This window comes from Bos indicus, chromosome 5 (genome assembly GCF_029378745.1).
Source record: "Bos indicus isolate NIAB-ARS_2022 breed Sahiwal x Tharparkar chromosome 5, NIAB-ARS_B.indTharparkar_mat_pri_1.0, whole genome shotgun sequence".
NCBI classification, from domain to species: domain Eukaryota; kingdom Metazoa; phylum Chordata; class Mammalia; order Artiodactyla; family Bovidae; genus Bos; species Bos indicus.
In genome coordinates this window covers 1,971,574-1,992,388 of record NC_091764.1, presented here as the reverse complement: position 1 = coordinate 1,992,388, position 20,815 = coordinate 1,971,574, and the positions used below count along the sequence as shown (strand labels likewise).

The window sequence follows — 20,815 nt, the reverse complement described above, 5'->3', positions numbered from 1 at the left end:
CGACTGAACTGAACTGAAGGAGGATACTGGGCTAAGTTCTTAAATTCCTCACTGTTGAGACACTTTTCATCCCAAAGTCCTATATTAACTATATTTCTATTTTTTTATATTTTTTAAAAAATATTTTGCCTGCATAGGCTCTTTGTTACAGGACACAGGCTTAGTTGCCCTTGGCATGTGGGGTCTTAGTTCCCCAAGCTGAGCTCAAACCCCCACCCTCTGCAGTGGCAGGTAGATTCTTAATCAACTGTACCACCAGGGAAGTCCTATTTTTTGTATTCTTGAAGGTCTGGCATTTGGATTCTCTCTGACTAGGACAATCCTCAAGGGCTAGCCAGTTCTTAAAGATAGCAAATTACTCTCCTGAAGTGTACCTTTCACATGTAAATTAACCAATCCAAGCCCAAACTCAGGTCCATCTCCTCTTATCTGAATTTTACACTCCAGGACGCAGTATTCCTCCACTCTAACCACTCTAGGGCCAGGTGCTAGACAAGCAAGTGTCCCAGAGTCTACCCACTGATTCAAACTATCCGATTCAAATCCGCTCAGCTGTATCCTGCCTCACCCATCCTTCTTGTTCAGTGCTGTCACTCAGTGTGTCTGACTCTGTGCAACCCCATGGACTGCAGCCCGCCAGGCTCCTCTGTCCCTGGAATTCGCAGGCAAGAATACTGGAGCGGGTTGCCATTTCCTCCTCCAGGGGATCTTCCCAATCCAGGGATCAAATCCATGTCTCTTGCATCTCCTGCATTGGCAGGCAGCTTCTTTACCACTGAGCCACTTGGGAAGTCTCCACCCATCCTTCCTTGGAAAATCAGAATAGAGGCTTTTGTCCATGCTTCTTCTCCTCGTAACTGTCCCTGGCACTTACCCACATGGCCCTGAACAGGATGGCTTCCTCTCTTCTCTTGGCAACTGTCACAAACTATCTTTTCAGTGGCAATCATCTCTGATCTGACCTGAATAAAACCAAACTTCCATGTACATTTTTTTTTAATTTAAAATAAACCCCTACCAAGCAGCAGTTGGAGAACACACAAATTCTTTTTATTCCTCAACAGAGGAATAGTGTCAGTCTTCTTTCCAGTAATGGCTCCTATTCAGACTAGGCCTTGTGGTCCACCTTGGCCTCATTAGCAGGAACATACAAAATATGTCTTCCTATGTCACAAAAATTCTACTTTATTTCTCACTATATGATCACAACCCCTGTCATCACTCCATAGCTTCACTCCAATTGTCCACACCATTTTATTCCTTAATTTAAGTGGTGCTTCCCTAAGTCAGAGGTAATCCACCACCTTAATTGTGAGCAGTGTGTTCACTAAGGAAGTGATCAAATCCAGGCCAAATATATCCTGTCCAGAAGATCTTGCGGCCTAAGAAAACTTGTTATTTCAAAGATGACCGTCTAAAGATCATAACAAGTTGGTTTATCTAGAGACTTGTTTCTGCATTGCCTGGACTCCATGAAAACCACTTGTCTGGTTTGATGAGACAAAGGCATCTAAGACAAGAATGGCCCCATGGGTCACCCTTACCTCTGGTTGGGGACTTAATGAGCTGGTTTTCCCAGTTGTTAAACAATAGAACTCTCATTAAACTTAATGTTCCCCCAAAAGGGGATAAAGTGGGGGGCTTTCTTGAACAAGCAAATTTGTAAATACTGCATAATATATCCCACGTGTATGACCTTGATGACTGTGCACATTAGATAACTGTATAATTCCGGTGAAAAAACTAGTTATCTATTGCATGCATGCTCAGCTGCTAAGCCATGTCCAACTCTTTACAACCCAGTGGACTATAGCCCACCAGGTTCCTCTGTCCATGGGATTTTCCAGGCAAGAATACTGGAGTAGGTTGCTATTTCCTCCTCCAGGGGATCGTCCTGACTCAGGGATTGAACCCACGTCGTCTGCATCTCCTGCATTCACACACGTATTCTTTACCACTGAGCCATATACCAAGCCAAGATATATGCAAGAGTCAGTAAAATGTTGAGAGCATCTCAATGACTAGTGAAACATGAAATGTTTTGCTTTGTGCTTTGATGTTTTCTTTTTTATTTTGATTCTTGTTCTTGGTTGTCAAATAGACATATATATTTACTACTTTTAATTTTTTTTTAAAAACAGTTAAAACTCTAACTCTGTCTACTATATGAATTAATTCTGTGGTAACAACAGATTCCTGACTTCCAACTGTTGATAAGTGTTCAAATTCCAAAAATGACAATTATTTTCATTTCTGTTACCCGTTTTCTTTTCACATTTTATTTTAATTCTTGGTCCTAAAATAACTCCAGTGTGTTATTTTTCAATTACTATACATTTCTATAGAGTGATGAAAACAGAATCATGATTCATAGTAACAATATGTTTGCCTTAAGAAGAGTTTTGTGCTGCTGGAAAAAAAAAAAAAAGACTACATATCTATTTAATACATTACTGTATTTTCTGGTTTATAAGCTTTGGCAGTGTATAAGGCTTTTTATAAGCATAGGTTGGGGTTTGGGGAGAATTTTACAGTAAGGAGAGTAGAGGGAAAACATATCTTCCTGCCCTGTCAAGGTCAATGGGTCTTCCTGCTAGGGTGCTCTGAGACCTTTTGCAATCAGCCACTCTGGGGAAAGCTTTGGCTCTGAGTACTGAGAAGGCAATGGCACCCCAATCCAGTGCTCTTGCCTGGAAAATCCCATGGCCGGAGGAGCCTGGTAGGCTGCAGTCCATGGGGTCGCTAAGAGTCGGACACGACTGAGCAACTTCACTTTCACTTTTCATTTTCATGCATTGGAGAAGGAAATGGCAACCCACTCCAGTGTTCTTGCCTGGAGAATCCCAGGGACAGGGGGGCCTGGTGGGCTGCCGTCTGTGGGGTCGCACAGAGTCGGACACGACTGATGCGACTTAGCAGCAGCAGCAGCAGCAGCAGGGAGCTCTGGAATTTGTGAGAGTATCACAATACTCTAGTGTCATAGGATTTCACCATCTAGTGGCAACTACTACAAATGATAGCCAGTTACCCTGAATGAGAACACGCACATTTTGGGTATGTTCCTAAACAATTTATTATTATCTACAGATTTTATTTGACAGTGTGAATTTTCACATTCTGAATTGGATATGACGTGATTGATAAATTGGAAAACATGTTTTGCAAAACACAGATTATCAATTATATCAGGATCATGCCTGGATGCCAACACACTCATGTAAGAAAAAGGAATTGAAGCAACTGTTATAACAGCTGCTTTCTTTATCATAATAGAGGTAATAAGGATGAATTGAATGTAGGGAAGCTCTGTGCTAATGGTAGGGTTAATGCTAATGAGAACACAAAGCCCGTAATTAATGACCAATACTGAGATGGGGCCTGAGGCAATATTTATTAAAAGTTCTAAAGGAAATATTACATTATTGCAATTTTCAGACTCATTAGGACCTGAGGCCTTTTTTTACATGGACACAATAGGTTTTATAACACAACTTTGGACAGCTAGCACATCTACAAATTGACAATATGAACACTAATGCACTGGTCATAAAAACACCCTCTTCCAACAACACAAGAGAAGACTCTATACATGGACATCACCAGATGGTCAACACCAAAATCAGATTGATTATATTCTTTGCAGCCAAAGATGGAGAAGCTCTATACAGTCAGCAAAAACGACCAGGAGCTGACTGTGGCTCAGATCATGAACTCCTTATTGCCAAATTCAGACTTAAATTGAAGAAAGTAGGGAAAACCACTAGATCATTCAGGGATGACCTAAATCAAATCCCTTATGATTATACAGTGGAAATGAGAAATAGATTTAAGGGCCTAGATCTGATAGATAGAGTGCCTGATGAACTATGGAATGAGGTTTGTGACATTGTACAGGAGACAGGGATCAAGACCATTCCCATAAAAAAGAAATGCAAAAAAGCAAAATGGTTGTCTGAGGCCTTACAAATAGCTGTGAAAAGAAGAGAAGCGAAAAGCAAAGGAGAAAAGGAAAGATATAAGAATCTGAATGCAGAGTTCCAAAGAATAGCAAGAAGGGATAAGAAAGCCTTCTTCAGTGATCAATGCAAAGAAATAGAGGAAAACAACAGAATGGGAAAGACTAGGGATCTCTTCAAGAAAATCAGAGATACCAAGGGAATATTTCATGCAAAGATGAGCTCAATAAAGGACAGAAATGGTATGGACCTAACAGAAGCAGAAGATATTAAGAAGAGGTGGCAAGAATACACAGAAGAACTGTACAAAAAAGATCTTCACGACCCAGATAATCACAATGGTGTGACCACTGACCTAGAGCCAGACATCCTGGAATGTGAAGTCAAGTGGGCCTTAGAAAGCATCACTACAAACAAAGCTAGTGGAGGTGATGGAATTCCACTTGAGCTATTTCAAATCCTGAAAGATGATGCTGTGAAAGTGCTGCACTCAATATGCCAGCACATTTGGAAAACTCAGCAGTGGCCACAGGACTGGAAAAGGTCAGTTTTCATTCAAATCCCAAAGAAAGGCAATGCCAAAGAATGTTCAAACTACCACACAATTGCACTCATCTCACATGCTAGTAAAGTAATGCTCAAAATTCTCCAAGCCAGGCTTCAGCAATATGTGAACCATGAACTTCCTGATGTTCAAGCTGGTTTTATAAAAGGCAGAGGAACCAGAGATCAAATTGCCAACATCCGCTGGATCATAGAAAAAGCAAGAGAGTTCCAGGAAAACATCTATTTCTACTTTATGACTATGCCAAAGCCTTTGACGGTGTGGATCACAATTAACTGTGGAAAATTCTGAAAGAGATGGGAATACCAGACCACCTTGAGAAATTTGTATGCAGGTCAGGAAGCAACAGTTAGAACTGGACATGGAACAATAGACTGGTTCCAAATAGGAAAAGGAGTACATCAAGGCCGTATATTGTCACCCTGTTTATTTAACTTATATGCAGAGTACATCATGAGAAACGCTGGACTGGAAGAAACACAAGCTGGAATCAAGATTGCCGGGAGAAATATCAATAACCTCAGATATGCAGATGACACCACCCTTATGGAAGAAAGTGTAGAGAAACTAAAAAGCCTCTTGATGAAAGTGAAAGTGGAGAGTGAAAAAGTTGGCTTAAAGCTCAACATTCAGAAAATGAAGATCATGGCATTCGGTCCCATCACTTCATAGGAAATAGATGGGGAAACAGTGGAAACAGTGTCAGACTATTTTTGGGGGCTCCCAAATCACTGCAGATGGTGACTGCAGCCATGAAATTAAAAGACACATACTCCTTAGAAGGACAGTTATGACCAACCTAGATAGCATATTCAAAAGCAGAGACATTACTTTGCCAACAAAGGTTCATCTAGTCAAGGCTATAGTTTTTCCTGTGGTCTGTATGGATGTGAGAGTTGGACTGTGAAGAAGGCTGAGCGCTGAAGAATTGATGCTTTTGAACTGTGGTGTTGTTGAAGACTCTTGACAGTCCCTTGGACAGCAAGGAGATCCAACCAGTCCATTCTGAAGGAGATCAGCCCTGGGATTTCTTTGGAAGGAATGATGCTGAAGCTGAAACTCCAGTACTTTGGCCAACTCATGAGAAGAGTTGACTCATTGGAAAAGATTCTGATGCTGGGAGGAATTGGGGGCAGGAGGAGAAGGGGAGGACAGAGGATGAGATGACTGGATGGCATCACTGACTCGATGGATGTGAGTCTGGGTGAACTCTGGGAGTTGGTGATGGACAGGGAGGCCTGGCGTGCTGCGATTCATGGGGTCGCAAAGAGTTGGACATGACTGAGCGACAACTGAACTGAACTGACACTATTTCTTATATTATAAATATATCCAATGTTTCCAAATCCATTAAAAGAAATATTGCGGAATCCATTCCATTCCCTAACTCCATATTAGCAGGTCACCTTTCTACTCTTTTGTATTGTAATGTGTGCTCAGATGCATGGTCGTGGCCAACTCTGCATCCGCATGGACTGTAGCCCACCAGGCTTCTCTGTCCATGGGATTCTCCTGGCAAGAATACTGGAGTGGGCTGCCATTTTATTCTCCAGTGATTTCCCCCCTCCAGGGGTGGAATGTGTGTCTCCTGCTTGACAGGTGGAATCTTCACCAGCAGCAGCGCCTGGGAAGCCCTTCTCATTTAACAGTGCTCACTGTCTTTTGGAACCAACTGTTTCTCCAGTGCCCATTTTGGAGTTTTCCATATCCCTCTTCTTCAACTCAGGTATATTGCTGCTGAATCTCACCTCCATTTTTTAACTTATGAGTTTGTTTCCAGCTACGTGGTAGCATAAATAGTTAAGCTAATTTTAATTAAAATTTTAAGTAAGTTTTCATAAGGCATAAATCAAATGATTTAGTAAAGTCCAGATATATTACATCTGCTGAATTCCTTTCACCCCCTTTGTAATTTGATCAAACGAATGCAATTGAATACGTCTGGCATGATCTATTCTATATAAGCCCGTGCTGTTTCTCACCCAGGCTTCCACTACTCTCTTGATGCATATATAGTACTCTTTTTCTTAATATCTGCTCTGTTATTTTACTGAGAATTTAAGATAATAATGGCCAGGAGAGCTTTTTTCTTTCTTTCTTTCTTTCTGAAGTATTTTTAACTTGGTTATTGTTTCCATTGTTTTTGAAATGCTTTGGTTGCCCCAATCCCAAGAAATATTTCCCAGTGGAAACACAAACGCAGAGGGTAATTTTCCTGGCAAGTAAGAGTGCTTTATTTAAACCAAATCTGCTTAATTGCCGTGTTCCATGTGTTCATTTTTAGCCTATTGAGTTCAAATAGCCTATTGATGTTATCATTAATCTTAGGTACCATTCTCATGTTTTCAGCTAATTATTTCTTGATAGAATTGTAAGAAAAACCTGAAACTTCTGAAGCATGTGCCAACTGAATCAGAGGTTATGTTTGTTGTCCATTTCAGAGTATTTTTTAAATAGTTTATAACACAGCAGCAAAGCATTCACACTCAGTCGTGTCCAACTCTTGGCAACCCCATTGACTATGTGGTCCATGGAATTCTCCTGGCCAAAATACTGGAGTGGGTATTCTCCAGGGGATCTTCCCAACCCAGGGATCGAACCCAGGTCTCCCACATTGCAAGCAGATTCTTTACCAGCTGAGCCACAAGAGAAGCCCAACTCCAAGACAAATTCAATTACACTAGCCTCAGCATATTTAATAATGATTCTATTTGTCACTTAGGTATATTCTTTAAAACAGGAAGTCAAACAATTACTCGTTGGTCTCTGGAAACTCACAAATCAGCCATGAGGTTTATAGTCTATTTGTTTTACATGATAAGTTGCAGATTGCAACTTGAACTTCTACTAATTAGAAGTAATTTCTTTTTAAATTATAAGATGTATTTATTAATATAACTGTCACTTCAAATATGCTGCAGTTAAAATCAAATGGCCCTTTTTTAAAAAAAGAGTTTTCACAAAATAAAAGATTCTTTCCACAATTTTGTATGTTTAAGAGTTATGATAAGGATGTGAACAGCAAATAATAACACCAAATTCCTTTAGAAACTCTCAGGAGTGAATGAGGTCAAGTGTGCATGCTAGTGTAATCACTGCCTCTCATCCTCAAAGTGCCAAGAAATGTCATCTTTCCTCATTATACCAAATCAGATCTATCTCTGGGTCCCTGCTTGCCATGGTTAGCAGTATCAGTCATTTTAAATAGCTTCTACTCCTCTCTTAAGAGGAATATCCCTGAGCTTACAGAACTCTGTGGAAATAAAGGAAAGGTCTTGGTCACAGTGATGAGATATTCATCATGCCCACTCATATGCCAAGGTGGACCACTCCGCAAGTAGTATCCATATCGCCACTGCCCATGTGACAACCCTTAATGCACCCTCCCTGGGAGTCATGACACCGCCTAGACTACTTTCTGGAGAGACTGGTCTCCATCACCCAAAAATCCTTCAGCCTCTTGTCTCCTTCTCTGAGGAACTCTCCTATCCCCTCAAAGATTTAATTTCTCCATTGCCTAGGGGGAAAATAACCTTTTTCTCTTGTCCTTTACTTTTTGTGACACGTCGTGAAACACTGGATAATCAGACAGCCAAGTACCAAACCTCAAGACCACAAAAGAAACTGTTTGATTTCCTGGTTTCCTTAGAAATACAGTAACAGCTCTCCCACCTGCCAAAGAGGAAGGACAGAACAAAAGACACAATACAGTTGCATATTCATATATTACTACCTCGATGCTTGAAAACTCATCTTTTATACAAGGAAACCAACACAACTGATTTTTCCAAACTAGGTCAAAAAACTTTTGAATGAATTTCAGTGCCTGTGTTTAAAACTAACTTATACTTCATTCCATTACCCATTCCTGTTTCTTGGCTTTCTTCCATCTTTCCACAGGTTCTTTTTCCCTACCATCCAAGATGGTTGGAGACAAATCAACACTATTCAGAATGCAGTTGGCATCATGATCTTAATAAACAATGGAACTGTGTATGTAATAAGTAATAAATATTATATAAGTAATTCACTTGGTTAGAGGGTACGTTACTTAAAGGAGGGGAGTGCTAAGGTTGCTCATTCATTCCTTACTTGAGCCAACTGACCTCACAGAGAGAAAATTCTTTCTATAACAAAACAACATCCTTAACTACAGCCAGCAGACTAATTCAGATTTCAGAGAACATTCCCTGACAGTTGGTCAATTGTATCATTTTACTCTATGACAGACAGCTTACTATTATCCTGTTATTCACAAGGAAGAGGTGTTATTTCTCTGCTAACTTCTTGCAGAGAATTACCAATAGGAATACGAAAGTTGACTTAAGTTCAGTGTAAATTATTAACATTAAAGTAAACCTAAAATTATTTGTACCTAGCAAGAATAAACGTTAGGATTAAATGCCGGAATACTGAAGGAGCTAACAGGATTTTTAAAAAGAAAAAGAATGAAAATGATTAAATGTAACCATTATACGTAGTTGCATTAGTGGAGAGATATGACTAATAATCACACCACTATGATTGTTTATAACCCACCTTAAATTTGAAGGTGGCTAATAAGACACATATGCTGCAAAATGCTCACTGGTATGACGCTTTATCCTTTCTGGGCTTCCTAGGTGGCTCAGATAGTTAAGAATCCACCTGCAATGCAGGAGACCTGGGTTCAATCCCTGGGTTGGGAAGATCTCCTGGAGAAGAGACTGGCTACCCACTCCAGTATTCTTGCCTGGAGAATTCCATGGACAGAGGAGCCTGGCGGGCTACAGTCTATGGGGTTGCAAAGAGTTGGACACGACTGAGTGACTAACAGTTTCAATTTTATCCTGTCAGTTTTGTTATTGAAGTGAAGCTTATTGATTGTTGTCTTTGAGCAACTCATGATGGCAATCTAGGGGATGGCAGTCAATGTGATGAAAATCTTCAGAGAACTTCACTCTTTCCTACTACACAGAACTTACTACTGCACAAAAAAATTAATCCCTCCCAACTATCTTCTATTGAGGAACCATCTGGCCTTCATGTTTTGACACCAAATTCCAAGCAAAAATATTTTTCACTCACCAAAGTGCAGCTAGTGATATGTAGCAACTGATGTGGTATATAAGGTGATACTGAACAATCAGTCTAACCAGCTCACCTCCCCCTACCATCACGCCCATTATTCCTGGGCTCCACATTCTATGGGCCTTTCTTGGATAGGTATCATCTGCAAAGGTCCCAAGCTCTTTAGCTGTTTCCATCCTCACAGCTTCTGGCCCACGAAAGCTGCCTTTCTTATTTGCAACCATAGTTATGAATATATACAGTAAGTCTCCTACATGCAAACCTTCAAGTTATGAACTTTCAAAGATGCAGACATGCATTCCATCAACATCAGGCATAAATGAAGTTGCAACTTGCCCTCAATCTCCTACTGTTGATGACCCTTCAGCTCTATCATCTCCCGCCTCTTCTTCCTCTTCTAGTGAGTAACTCTACTTGTCCATTCACTTGATCCCAGCCCCTGTATACCAGCTACTGTACTATACTACTGTGCTTTTCAAGGTATTGTAAGATTAAAACTGTTTTCTTTATTTTTTGTGTTTGTTTCTTGGATGTTGTTTGTGTGAAAAGTATTATAAACCTATTACAGTTATTGCGGTTGTTGTTCAGTGGCTAAGTCATGTCCAACTCTTTGCAACCCCATGGACTGCAGCATGCTAGGCTTCCCTGTCTTTCACTCTCTCCCAGAATTTACCCAAACTCATGTCCACTGAGTCAGTGATGCCATCCAACCATCTTGTACTCTGTCACCCCTTTCTCCTGCTCTCAATCTTTCCCAGCAGCAGGGTCTTTTCTAATGAGTCAACCCTTCACATCCGGTGACCAAAGTATCAGAGCTTCAGCTTTAGCATCAGTCTTCTAATGAATAGCCAAGGTTGATTTTCTTTAGGATTGATTGATGTGATCTCCTTGCAGACCAAGGGACTCTCAAGAGTCTTCTCCAGCACCATAATTCGAAAACATCAAACTACATTACAGTACTATATTGTCAATTGTGTTAGTGGGGTACCTAGGCTAACTTTGTTGGACTTATGAATAAATTGGACTTACAAACATGTCTTGGGATGGAATTCTTTCATATGTGGAATCCTTACTGTATAGTGTTAGGAATTCGGTACAAGCAGGGGGAGATTATAGCGTGTGTTCTGTCTGCAATCTTAAAACTGGGAGTCTTGAGCTATTTTGTCCCAACAGAGAAAAATATTTATTTTAAAAACAGATACATTCATGAAGTGATAACAGCAAAAGAGGAAAGAGGGTAGAAAAGAAGTTAAAAATTAAGAATTAAATCATTATATACAAGGCATTCTATCCCATCCCATTGACTTGTGAACAAAGATCAAAAATTTAACACTAAGCTTTCATTTGCCCAACATGAAGAGGAAAACGTGATTAGATACATGACTCAAAGTGAGTAGTACTCAAAAGAAGCTGACGTATCTCAGTACTGAGTCACAAATGCATCTTTCATTTCCTACACAGAAGACCCTTTGTGATGTGAATAGCATCCTCAATACTACATTTGTTGAAAATACAGTATCAGATTTCAGGATAAACCAGTGACATCATACTAAAGCTTAATTCACAAAAGCAGTTCTTACTCAGATGCATCATTGAGATAACTAGCTTAATACTAAAAAAATAAAAAAATATTTTAAGACATGTTTCCCACAAAGGAGGAACTACACCTCTATGTTCTAGGGAGCATTTCAGAAATTTTGAGTTTTTATTTTTTTCGTTGTTCTTGCTATGTTTGTGGGGCACTTCAGGCATTTCGTGGGAAAAATTTGTGTGGGGTGTCAGACATCCTAAAAACACGAGAAAGTCCCGCTGAATGAGGATGAGCTTCACACTTCTTGTGTCTTCACAGAAGACATACTTTTTCCATGTCATGCCAGACATTGCCAAATACATGCTTGCACATATGGTGGTGGCATTTCAAGATAGGAAATATATTTTCTGAGTTATCTAAAAACTGCCCTAACCTATGTCATAGGAAAGGAATTATTTTTACATTACACTAGTAAGACTGCTGCTACTGCTTTGCTAATTCTTCATGTTCTCCGTTTTGACACTTAGTCATTTCCCATGGCATTCTTATCCAAACTTGTCAAAGGCTCTTTCCTTTTCTTTTTCTTATCATGTACATATAAGTCAGGTTATTATTAATCATTCCACTAGTTTTAATTAGGGTTCCCTCACTTCTCTGCCCTTTAATTTTCCTTCCTTTATACCCAATGGCTTCTAACTTTATCTTAAATCCAAGTATTCATCATAAGCAGCTACAAGCATCAGACTACTTCATTCTGTTTTCTAGTATAATCCTGCTTGAGCACTTACATATTAATATGTATTACATATTATTTTATAATAAATTACATTCTTTTTTCCCTTATTTATAGTTAAAGCATTATATCACCCTTTTTTAAATTAAAATATGTTATTTTATGATATTTTATTATCTCTGAATTTTATTTCATGATAAAAGAAAAAGAGGGAAATACAAAGTATTTGTTATGAAACAAATCATCTTTCATCCTAATGTTATGAAACATTATAATCTTTGAGTATGATAAAGGTAAAAGCCATTTGTAGAGACAGGAAAGTGCTTGCAAAAAGATAGACTAGCATCACAGTTCCCAACTGGATATCTTCCTATGTAGCACGTGAGGCGCTCTGTACTCCTGCCTAGGTGGATGAGAGCAAAGGAATTAGAGGGGAATAGAGTAAAATGAGGGAGAGGGGTCAGTGGACTAGCCTGTACCCCTACCATCTGAAGCGGAAAGGATTTGAGGATGCTTGAGTTTCCAGTGGGAGGGAAACTGGAAGATAACACAGAAGATAACTAAAGAGGCTACCTGACGGACAAGGGAGTCCAAGCAGTGAGAGGTATGGGATCCAAGGCTGATGGGACTTTGGAGAAGTCCTTCAGGAGCCCATCTCCCGTGTCAGGGATGATACGGTGGGTATTCTCCCATAGAGCCCGTGAAGAACAAACACATACATACGATAGAGAAGCCAGGCTTTGGCTGCCACTTATACAGAAGCCGTCAATTATAAAGGGGGAACCAAAACAGTGCTATTTAATTCTGCCTTTCCCCCTCCTTCTGGACAGACCTGAACACTCCAAAGGATATAGAGTAACCCAGAAAAGGGAGTAAGGCAGAAGGGAGGCTCCTCCCCTTTCCCTTGCAAGGCTCAATTCCTGATCAAGGACAAATTAGAGAATAGGTAGTGCTTTGAACTGGATATAAGATATAAGCCATAAAGTGAACTGTGTATACCTAGAAGAGACTAGAAGACAATGGGATCTTCCAATTGTAGATATGGGATGAAAAAGGGCGATTCAACTGAGTATGTTTGAAGTTAATTATTGGAGAAAATTAAGATATTTTATATCTATATCTTACTGAGTTCATTTTTCTGAATATATTGATTCAGTTCAGTTCAGTCACTCAGTCGTGTCCAACTCTTTACAACCCCATGAACCGCAGCATGCCAGGCCTCCCTGTCCATCACCAACTCCCGAAATTCACTCAAACTCATGTCCATTGAGTCGGTGATGCCATCCAGCCATCTCATACTCTGTCATCCCCTTCTCCTTGCACCCCCAATCCCTCTCAGCATCAGAGTCTTTTCCAATTAGTCAGCTCTTCGCATCAGGTGGCCAAAGTATTGGAGTTTCAGCTTCAACATCAGTCCTTCCAATGAACACCCAGAGCTGATCTCTAGGATGGACTGGTTGGACCTTCTTGCAGTCCAAGGGACTCTCAAGAGTCTTCTCCAACACCACAGTTCAAAAGCATCAATTCTTCAGCGCTCAACTTTCTTTAGAGTCCAACTCTCACATCCATACATGACTACTGGAAAAACCATAGCTTTGACTAGATGGATCTTTGTTGACAAAGTAATGTCTCTGCTTTTTAATATGCTGTCTAGGTTGGTCATAACTTTCCTCCCAAGGATGCAATCACCATCTGCAGTGATTTTGGAGCCCCAAAAAATAAAGTCTGACACTGTTTCCACTGTTTCCCCATCTATTTTCCATGAAGTGATGGGACTGATGCCATGATCTTAGTTTTGTGAATGTTGAGCTTGAAGCCAACTTTTTCACTCTCCTCTTTCACTTTCATCAAGAGGCTCTTCAGTTCTTCTTCACTTCTGCCATAAGGGTGGTGTCATCTGCATATCTGAGGTTATTGATATTTCTCCCGGCAATCTTGATTCCAGCTTGTGCTTCTTCCAGCCCAGCATTTCTCATGATGTACCTGCATATAAGTTAAATAAGCAGGGTGCCAATATACGGCCTTGACGTACTCCTTTTCCTATTTGGAACCAGTCTGTTGTTCCATGTCCAGTTCGAACTGTTGTTTCCTGACCTGCATATAGGTTTCTCAAGAGGCAGGTCAGGTGGTCTGGTATTCCCATCTCTTTCAGAATTTTCCAGTTTATTGTGATCCACACAGTCAAAGGCTTTGGCATAGTCAATAAAGCAGAAATAGATGTATTTCCAGAACTCTCTTGCTTTATCGATAGATAGATAAATATAGGTAGATTGATAAACAGATGATAGATAATGAATAGGCAAACAGGAGATACATTTCTAATAAACTAAGAGCTCTACAACTTGAAATTATTCATCCTTTAAAAAAAAATGGTTGAACAACCTTTTATCTAGTCCAACTAGACAAGACTATAATCCTAGAACAATAGAGACAAGGATCAGAGCCCAAAACACAAAATTGTCCTTGAACAATTTTGTCCTTGGTGCCCTCTCTGCCTGCTTTATTTGGTTAGAGTATTTAAGTTAATTGTGCAAAGCCTTATCAGTCAGAGAATTTTGGTTTCTACAAAATTCAGAGTTGTTAATCTTGAATTGTAAAACCAGGGAAAATAAGTCTCCAGATATCCTCTGAATGCTGAGTCTCCATGAAATCATCACCAAATTCAATACAATCTGGTCTCATTTTTCTGATTTTACAGCTAACCTCATATTCCTCCACTAGGACTAATTACACTTGAAATTTTTGAGCCATGAAAGATTATAAGAATATTTCAATCTGATAAAATCCTAGATTGCTTCTTTTAATTTGTTTCTCAGCATCATCACTATGCTGACTTGGTAAGGAGTTTTGGGCAACATAGAAACCCTTGTCACACGGGACCCTACGAGGATATTGTCCATCACTATATGAACAGAGTTTGTCTTAGGTTATCAGCAGCCACCAGGTGAAGAAGTTTCATCATTGGCACTTGAAGCAAAAACAGTTTAAGTGGTCAGAAAGCAACAGATATTCCCTTTCACCAAAAATGCAATCATCCTTGGCACTCCCAAAGGGGAGGGATGCAGACAAGCCCGTTGAGATCCACAAAGACTGAAAATCCCTCCTAATTTTGTCAGCCCTCTAATTTCTCTAAGCCAACCATGAAAGCAGATATGGTCTAGAATAAACCTGAAGACTAATTCAATCAATACATGGGGAAAATTTGCTTTAACATGACCCATAATATTTCATCTAAAGGATTTGTGTATTTATTTGTGCGAGTACTCAGCTGTATCTGACTCTTTGCGACTCTATGGACTATAGCTTGCCAGGGTCCTCTGTCCATGGGATTTCCCCAGCAAGAAAACTGGAGTGAGTTGCCATTTCCTCCTCTAGGAAATCTTTCCTACCCAGGGCTAACCTGCGTCCCCTGCACTGCAAGCAGATTCCTTACCATTGAGCCACTGGGGAAGCTCATCCAAAGGACAATAGTAAGTAAATGCTAAGATCTAGAACAATGGTTCTCCACATGTGGTCCTCAGATGTGTGGCATCCGCGTCACCTTGGAATTTATGAGAAATGTACATTCTCACCCTCCAACCTCTGGAACATAATGAATTGGAAACTCTGGGGTTGGATCCAGAAATCTGTGTTTTAAGAAACCCTCTAGGTGATTCTGACATGTGCTAAAGTCTGAAAATCATAGATTTATGATGCTGGCTCTCAGAGTAGAGAGATGGGGAGACTTTCCCCAGATTATTCCATGAAGTTCCTGTCAGCAAGATGTGACAGAATGTGGCAGACTGTATTTTCCAAAGATGATGGGAACAATATCTCCCATCCCATGTGCTCTGCTTATAATGACATTGACAATCTTCCATCAAGAAACTAAGTCTATGGCCCCTACCCTTGAATCTCGATGGGCTTATATTTCAGTGTTAACCAACAGAATGTGGTAAACTATGTTGTTGTAACTAAGTGACTTCTCAGTCACCAGAGGCAATTCAACTCCTGTCTTGCTTGCTGTAATACTTTCTCTTAAGACTTCAGCCAATGTGTTAGCAGTCTGAACATAGTCTAATAACTTTTACAGCTCTGGTGAACTGAAAATAGAAATGCTCATACCTAGAGCCTTCCAAACATTTTTTTCTTTTATTCCACAATTAAAACAAATGTCAGTCTCATTTAAAATAATTACTTTGTTTTTAAACTGATATGCTACATAGTTTCATATTCAAGAAAACATTCATGTTCATCTTTTTAACTTAAAGTACAATCCTAAATATTTTTAAGGAATTCAATGTAACCAATTATTAATCTTAATAAACCAGGGATATTAAAAAAATAGATGGGGAAAAAGTGGAAACAGTGACAGATTTTATTTTCTTGGGCTCCAAAATCACTGTGGATAGTGACTGCAGCCACAAAATTAAAAGACAGTTGCTCCTTGGAAAATAAGCTATGATAAACTAGACAGCATATTAAAAAGCAGAGACATCATTTTGCCAGTAAAGGTCCATATAGTAAAAGCTATGGTTTTTCCAGTAGTCAGGTACAAATATGAGTGAAGTGTTAGTTGTTCAGTCATGTCTGACTCTGCAACCCCATGGACTGTAGCCCACCAAGCTCCTATGTCCATGGAATTTCCCAGGCAAGAACACTGGAGTGGGTTGCCATTCACTTCTCAGGGGATCTTCCTGACTCAGGGATTGAATGTGGGACTTCTGCATTGCAGGTGGATTCTTTACCATTTGAGTCATCGGGAAATCCACTCATGTGAAAATCCACTCGCATCTATGAATGTGAGAGTTGGACTTTAATAAAGAAGGCTAAGTGCTGAAAAATTGATGTCTCTGAACTGTGGTGCTGGAGAAGACTCTTGAGAGTCCCTTGAACAGCAAGGAGATAAAACCAGCAAATCCTAAAGGACATCAACCCTGAGTATTCATTGAAAGGACTGATGCTAAAGCTGATACTTTGGCCACCTGATGCAAAGAGCCAACTCATTGGAAAAGACCCTGATGCTGGGAAAGCCTGAAAGCAGAAGAAGGGGATGACAGAGAATGAGGGGTTTAGATGGCATCACCGAGTCAATGCACATGAGTTTGAGCAAGCTCCGGGAGACAGTGAAGGACAGAGAAGCCTGGCATGCCGTAGTTCACGGGGTCACAAAGAGCTGGACATGACTTAGCAACTGAACAACAGCAACAATTTTTAAAAAGCATCTCCAGTCACTGATTTATATGTCAGCATGATTTGAACAGTGGGGGTAAGTGGCCAGGAGTGGCCATTACATGTCGACCCTTAAGGTTAAAATATGTTCCCAGTGCAAGGAAAAATCTATGTTACCTGTCATTATAGTAGTCTAAAATTCTATAATCACTAAAATGCCAGCTTAACTTCCACAGTGTGAAAATACCCTTAGAGTACACTGATGGATGGAATTTTAATGTCAATAAATAATTCTTTATGCCAAAAAATTTGAAATTTTTAAGGAAGCAATCTAAGTGTCCATCAACAGATGAATGGATAAAAACGTTACACATACACACACACAGAGACACAAACAATATTACCCAGCCATGAAAAATAATAAAATTGCTGCCATTTGGCCATTTGCAGCAATATGAGTGGGCTTGAAGGGCATTATGCTGAGTAAAATAAGTCAGACATAAAAACACAAATACTATATAATACTACTTACATGTGGAATCTAAAAAATATAACAAACTAGTGAATATAACAAAAAAGAAGCAGACTCACTGATACAGGGAACAAACTAGTGATTACCAGTGGGAATTGGGCAGGCGGGAGAGGCAATAGAGGGGTATGAGATTAAGAGGTACAAACTATAAAATTAGTTACAAGGATATATTGTATAAATGGAGACTATAGCCAATATTTCATAATAGCTATAATTTTAATATAACCTTTAAAAATGGTGAACCATTATACTGTGCCTCAGTAACTTATATAATATTGTACACCAATTAAACTTCAATTTTAAGAAAGGTAAGCGATCTTGGTCCTTGAGACTTCCGTGCTGTGAGGAAACCCAAAGTAGTGCATAAGCAGGAATCACATCAAGAGGCCCTGAGACTGGAGATGCTCAGCCAGAGCCCAGTTGCTTCAATACCGAGCTCTTTCAGCTCCAAGTACCACTGACTGCAACTGCATGAGAGAACCTGAGCCAGACCAACTCAATGGCATCCTTCCCAAATTTCTGACCCACATAAACTGTGAGAGCTAATAGAGTGGTTGTCATCATTTTATTTTTTTTTTAAACCACTAATTATTTAGAAGATAGCCAAACTGTGTTCTGGTGCTATAACCTCATTTTTTCCCAAAGTTAGCCAGTGGTCCCAATGCCACCTTTCCTTTGTTCATTGTAAAAGTCATGGTTCAGTTCAGTTCAGTTCAGTGGCTCAGTCATGTCTGACTCTTTGCAACCCCATGAATCGCAGCACGCCAGGCCTCCATGTCCATCACCAACTCCCGGAGTTCACTCAGACTCACGTCCATCGAGTCAGTGATGCCATCCAGCCATCTCATCCTCTGTCCTCCCCTTCTCCTCCTGCCCTCAATCCCTCCCAGCATCAGAGTCTTTTCCAATGAGTCAACTCTTCTCATGAGTTGGCCAAAGTACTGGAGTTTCAGCTTAAGCATCATTCCTTCCAAAGAAATCCCAGGGCTGATCTCCTTCAGAATGGACTGGTTAGATCTCCTTGCAGTCCAAGGGACCGTCAAGAGTCTTCAACAACAGCACAGTTCAAAAGCATCAATTCTTTGGTGCTCAGCCTTCTTCACAGTCCAACTCTCACATCCATACATGACCACTGGAATAACCATAGCCTTGACTAGACAGACCTTAGTTGGCAAAGTAATGTCTCTGCTTTTGAATATGCTATCTAGGTTGGTCATAACTTTCCTTCCAAGGAGTAAGGGTCTTTTAATTTCATGGCTGCAGTCACCATCTGTAGTGATTTTGGAGCCCCCAAAAATAAAGTCTGACACTGTTTCCACTGTATCCCCATCTATTTCCCATGAAGTGATGGGACCGGATGCCATGATCTTCATTTTCTGAATGTTGAGCTTTAAGCAAACTTTTTCACTCTCCTCTTTCACTTTCATCAAGAGGCTTTTTAGTTTCTCTACACTTTCTGCCATAAGGGTGGTATCATCTGCATATCTGAGGTTATTGATATTTCTCCCGGCAATCTTGATTCCAGCTTGTGCTTCTTCCAGCCCAGCGTTTCTCATGATGTACTCTGCATATAAGTTAAATAAGCAGGGTGACAATATACGGCCTTGACATACTCCTTTTCCTATTTGGAACCAGTCTGTTGTTCCATGTCCAGTTCAAACTGCTGCTTCCTGACCTGCATACAAATTTCTCAAGAGGCAGGTCAGGTGGTCTGGTATTCCCATCTCTTTCAGAATTTTCCACAGTTTATTGTGATCCACACAGTCAAAGGCTTTGGCATAGTCAATAAATCAGAAATAGATGTTTTTCTGGAATTCTCTTGCTTTTTCCATGATCCAGCAGATGTTGGCAATTTGATCTCTGGTTCCTCTGTCTTTTCCAGGAGGACCAACCCCACATCCAAGGATCCATGCATGCACGGGCGCAGGAGGGCCTAGAGGAGCTATCCCACGTTGAAGGTCAGGAAGGGCGGTGGTGAGGCGATACCCCTCATCCAAGGTAAGGAGCAACGGCTGCACCTTGCTGAAGCAGCCGTGAAGAGATACCCCACGCCCAAGGTAAGAGAAACCCAAGTAAGACGGTAGGTGTTGCAAGAGGGTATCAGAGGGCAGGCACACTGAAACCATACTCACAGAAAACTAGTCAATCTAATCACACTAGGACCACAACCTTGTCTAACTCAATGAAACTAAGCCATGCCTGTGGGGCAACCCAAAATGGGCGGGTCATGGTGGAGAGGTCTGACAGAATGTAGTCCACTGGAGAAGGGAATGGCAAACTACTTCAGTATTCTTGCCTTGAGAACCCCATGAACAGTATGAAAAGGCAAAATGATAGGATACTGAAAGAGGAACTACCCAGGTCAGTAGGGGCCCAATATGCTACTGGAGATCAGTGGAGAAATAACTCCAGAAAGAATGAAGGGATGGAGCCAAAGCAAAAACAATACCCAGCTGTGGATGTGACTGGAGATAGAAGCAAGGTCCGATGCTGTAAAGAGCAATGTTGCATAGGAACCTGGAATGTCAGGTCCATGAATCAAGGCAAATTGGAAATGGTCAAACAAGAGATGGCAAGAGTGAATGTCGACATTCTAGGAATCAGCGAACTCAAATGGACTGGAATGGGTGAATTTAACTCAGATGGCCATTATATCTACTACTGTGGGCAGGAATCCCTTAGAAGAAATGGAGTAGCCATCATGGTCAACAGAAGAGTCCAAAATGCAGTACTTGGATGCAATCTCAAAAATGACAGAATGATCTCTGTTTGTTTCCAAGGCAAACCATTCAATATCACAGTAATCCAAGTCTATGCCCCAACCAGTAATGCCGAAGAAGGTGAAGTTGAACGGTTCTATGAAGACCTACAAGACCTTTTAGAACACCCAGAAAAGATGTCCTTCTCATTATAGGGGTCTGGAATGCAAAAGTAGGAAGTCAAGAAACACCTGGAGTAACAGGCAAATTTGGCCTTGGAATACGGAACGAAGCAGGGCAAAGAGAGTTTTGCCAAGAAAATGCACTGGTCATAACAAAGGCATGGTTACTATGTTAAATGCTTTAATTTCTTGAGTCAATTTCTGGACTTCCTCCTCTAAATTATTAATTTGTGCCCCTGCCCCTGAACCTTTTCTGTGTTATTCTAGATACAGCAATGTAATAGATTTAAATAGTGAGTAGGACTATTCCCATCCGGAATGGCCTTTTTCAAAGTCTCTAGTCTACAGATGAATCTTAGAACCATTTTCAAGGTCTAATGATAATAAATAACAAAA

General features: G+C 40.3%; 1 protein-coding gene across 2 annotated transcripts in view; it reads left to right on the top strand.

The window, feature by feature from the left end:
- Nucleotides 1–20,815, top strand: part of LOC109558654 (potassium voltage-gated channel subfamily KQT member 3-like) — a 146,239-nt gene that overhangs the window by 58,734 nt on the left and 66,690 nt on the right. For both annotated transcript variants that reach the window (XR_011566505.1, XR_011566503.1), the window contains one exon: nt 19,421–19,536. The gene's annotated coding sequence lies outside the window, so the exon portion shown is untranslated. The remainder of the gene's footprint in view (nt 1–19,420; nt 19,537–20,815) is intronic.